Source organism: Mesoplodon densirostris, chromosome 8 (assembly GCF_025265405.1).
Source record: "Mesoplodon densirostris isolate mMesDen1 chromosome 8, mMesDen1 primary haplotype, whole genome shotgun sequence".
Taxonomy (NCBI): domain Eukaryota; kingdom Metazoa; phylum Chordata; class Mammalia; order Artiodactyla; family Ziphiidae; genus Mesoplodon; species Mesoplodon densirostris.
This window is the reverse complement of record NC_082668.1, coordinates 93,395,542-93,399,482: the sequence shown is the minus strand read 5'-3', so window position 1 is coordinate 93,399,482 and position 3,941 is coordinate 93,395,542. Positions and strand designations below refer to the sequence as shown.

General features: G+C 42.5%; 1 pseudogene; it reads right to left on the bottom strand.

Annotated features, from left to right (window-relative positions):
- Positions 1–1,213: 1,213 nt before the first annotated feature.
- LOC132494760 (ferritin light chain-like) lies at positions 1,214–1,572 on the bottom strand (annotated as a pseudogene).
- Positions 1,573–3,941: the final 2,369 nt, after the last annotated feature.

Genomic DNA, 3,941 nt, shown 5'->3' with positions numbered 1-3,941 from the left:
CAAGAGTTTGCCTACACTCTTCATTTTAATATCTGAATTCTATGATGAAACTATGCCATTAATTATTTAGTCACTCCTCTATTTGGACATTTGGGTTGTTTTTAATTTTTCACCATGACATATAATGCAGCAGTATGCAAATTAGAAAGGAGTTTTCTAATTTATTTAGGATAGTTTTCTTAACTTTGATTCACATACCATACAATTCATCCATTCAGAAGTGTTTTGAATTAAGTTTTAATTTTGTGATTAAGGATCTGGCTGTTATTAATGGTCAGTTGTTTCACTGGGAACAATGATGTCCCAAAGTAAAAGCCCAGGACAGTGTTGTCCAATAGAAATATAATGCAAGTTATATAGGTAATTTTAAATCTTCTAGTAACCACATTTTTAAAAACTAACAAGAAACAGGTGAAATTCATTTTAATAATACAATTTTATTGAAATTATATCTAAAATATTTTCAGCCTTTTTTTTTCAGCTGCAAAAAGCTTTACTGTTCCCATTTGGCCCAAGGCTTGGGAGAGGGCTCCAGGGTGGTTACAAAGCTGCCTAGTGGCTGCAGAGACGGGGCTTCAGGCAGAAGCCTTGACACCAGAGGACTCCTCAGAGGCCACTGTGGGACAGGCTGGGACCTGGGACCCTTTACTGGAGTGCTTGCACCTGGACAAATGTCTCCTCCAGCAACAGAATACAAAGAAACTATAAGGGACTAAAAATAACTGCCTGCATGCACAGTTGGGGCAAATTATGTACAAAAAGGTCAAAACCCAACTGACACTTCTGAGGTGTGGGGAGCAAAAGCAGGACACTAGGCCTGATCCCTGCTCACAGCACCACCAAAGGGATGGGCAGACCACCTGAGCCGCCCCTCCAGCCCCACCCACCGATCTACCACTACCCTCACCCCATGTAAGGGACCAGTGCAACGCACCCCCGCCATTCCCAGGAACGAGCGAGGGCACCTGTTACTTGCTTCTGCTCCCTCACGCTGCAGCCCGAGTCCCAGTAAAGCCTTGCCTGAATTCCCCCTCTGGCCTCTTATCAATTTCTATTGATTAAAGAGTCAAGAACCCAGATTGGTAACAGCTGGGCTCCAGAGGCCCTAGTCATGCTTGAGGGTGAGTGTTTGGAAGAGAACTTGCCCAGCCCAGCCTGGGGACCAACCAGCTTGCAGAGGTGAGTCATGTGGTCCTCATCTTCTCGGTGAGTTTCACCTGCTCAGCCAGGTCGCTGCTCTCCGGGAAGTCACAGAGCGGGGGGGTCTGGCAGGCAGCTTCCACAGAGTCCTGGGTTTTACCCCACTCATCTTGGGGCGGCTTCTGCACGTCCAGGAAGGGGGCACAGCCGCCCCGCTGGCTTTGCATTTTCAAGAGACGGCTGGGCACTCTCGCGCTTCTCCTCGGCCAATTCGTGGGAAAAGTGGCCCACGCTCTCCAGAGCCACGTCGTCTCGGTGGAAATAGGAGCCCAGAGAGAGGTAGGTGTTGAAGGCCTGCAGATGCAGGTTGACCAGGCCGTGGACGGTGACCTCCACCTTGGTGGAATAATTCTGACGAATCTGGGAGCTCATTGTTGATTGGTAATAAGGCGCTAAGCTCAAAAAATGGTGTTGGCTGGTCCCGGTGGCCGAGCATAGCTCAGTGGTTGGTTCTGAAAGCTGCGACTGGAAAAATGTTGGCGCTTGGTCGGAGGCTGGAGCAAAGGGCGTCCCTGGGCCTGTCCTGTCCAAATACTGTTGAAGCAAGAGACAGATCCGCGGACTGCCAAGCTCACTGCCTCAGACTTTAATCAATATAAAAAATTATTACTGAGATACTCTGTCTTTTTCATCCACGTTCAGTTTCCAAAAATCTAGTATGTATTTCAAACTTTAGCAAGTCTCAATTTGAACTAGTCATATCTCAAGTACTTGACAGCCTCATGTGGCTAGCGGCTACTATGTTGGATAGTGCTTGCAGGTCTAGGAGTTTGGCTGACCAAATCTTTGGAAGGTAGCAGAAAGTTGCTCTAAATATATCTTCTGATTTATTTCCCCTTATCTTCCTTTTTTAAGTTAAAAAAAATGAAGCAGGAACAAAATTTAGGTAACTGAAAAATCCTCCTAGAGAATGGTTAACTAAGTACTTACTGCTTTCACATACTACTTCATATTGAATATTTCTACCGCATGAGTAACAATTTATAATGTGTGAAAAAAGATGGTTTTAAAATATCTACTCTGTTATTCCAGTTGGACACTGGAGCTATTTCTGTTTATGGAATCTACGTGATTGTGCTGAATGCTAAACATCAGTGCTAACATTCTCCCCAAGTGGTAAATACTTTCCTTTATTGGGTCTTTAATGATGAAATAAACAGGAAAGAAGAAAAAAACATAAATGGATTTCACTATTCTATGCAGGTGAAAACCATGTTTTTCAATGTATTCTTTTCACAATAAAAAGTATTTGATCTGAGGGCCTCTATAATCCCAGGACACACAATCATTCTCTGTTGTATGACAACTTCCTGCCATGAATAATTATTTTCCAAAAGCGTATCAGGTCAGAGATGAAGCAGAGAGTGGGGGAAAGAGTCCATGGTGACCTTAGGCAGATTTTTTTACTAGTAGGAATCAGTTGGCTAGTTATTACCACCTGGCGCTGCTAATGAGTCTAGTTGGGAAAACAAAGCTGCTAAGCATTCCACGGCAGGCTGTGCTGTGGTCCAGGTCTGGGGAGTCCTTTGGGGTCTGGTGAGCATGTGAAGATACATTTTAAGGTGTTTTGATTATTACAGAAATCGAACTGTTAGTTCTTCAGTTTTAAAAGAAACTTGTTGGGAATTCCCTGGAGGTCTAGTGGTTAGGACTTGGTGCTTTCACTGCAGAGGGCTGGGGTTCTATCCCTGGTTGGGGAACTAAGATCCTACAAGCCGCACAGTGCAACCAAAAAACAAATGTTGCTGAGAAAACATTATCAGTTATTGATTCATTTATGCTTCCGTAACCTAAGTATTCTACTGTATTCACAATATAATTTTAAAAACTTAAATATATCTGATACATTAAAACCCATTTATTTGTAGTATTCTCAGAGGAAGTATACTAGCTCTTCCAAGAAAGTATTTCCACTACTGATTCAAATCGTCTCTGAGCAATCTAAATAAAGAGACAATATAGTGCAGTTATTCAGAGCAGGAAGGCTATTGTCAGAGAGTCCTAGATTCAAATCTGACCTCCACCAGTTACCAGCCCTGTGACCTGAAGAACATTATTTTTCTGTGCATAAGATCTTTTCTAAAAATAGGAATAGTGAGAGTTATTAGAAGGCTCAAGTGAGATAATGCATATGTGGTACTTAGCCAAGTGCCCATCACTGCTGTCATTGTTTAGGGATTTTGGGGGGAAAACGGGTTATTATTATCACATACATCTCACGTATTCCAAGGTATCACAGAATAGTAAATAAAAAACCAGGGGAATAGCAAATAATCAAGCATCAATTATGTGACCCAGCTGCTGTGCTACGTGAGAGGAAAGCATGGCTATCCCATAAGTTGTGAGAATGAGGGGAAAAAAGACTGGAGTGATGGGAAGAGGAAGTAGCAGGAAATATTAAAGTAACTTATTTACCAAAAAGATGCTTTACTAAAACACTTCACATGTTGTTAATTAATGAATTCAATATATATTTGTTGAACGGTAACCATATGCAAAACACTGTGCTTGGTATTGGGGTTACAAAGATTTAGATAAGTTCCCTGCCTTCAATAATTTCTAAGCCCAGCAGTGTGTTGCCTTTATTATTGTACTGCAGTATGTACCCCCTTGCTTTGTAGTCCTTGACTTGTTCGTCAGTGTTGGCCTCTTGATTGCTGTCTTATTCACATTTGTACCTCTGCACTCAGTACTGTGCCTGGCTCATAATGGGTACTCAGTAAGTGTTTGCTAATGTGAAT